This window comes from Mesoplodon bidens, assembly GCF_964165515.1.
Source record: "Mesoplodon bidens genome assembly, chromosome: 4".
NCBI classification, from domain to species: Eukaryota; Metazoa; Chordata; class Mammalia; order Artiodactyla; family Ziphiidae; genus Mesoplodon; species Mesoplodon bidens.
The window spans coordinates 174,135,138-174,135,364 of record NC_138160.1 but is presented as its reverse complement, the minus strand read 5'-3'; positions in this window follow the sequence as shown (position 1 = coordinate 174,135,364).

Below are 227 nucleotides of genomic sequence, written 5' to 3'. Positions count from 1 at the left end.
GGTGAGGGCTCCGAGCTCGCAGCCGGGCGCCTAGCCGCCCAGCGATACCACCCGGCGCCCCCGCCCTCCACGCAGTTCCGCAGGACCGCGCGCGCATTCCCTGGGAGGGTCCCGGCCGCCGGGTCGGTAACTCGCTGATGGAGCTAGTGCGGACTCTGGGTCCACGCCCCCAAACCGCCCCCACTTCCGTGATAACCCTCCTCGGCGCGCGCCCCCTAGCGCCCATC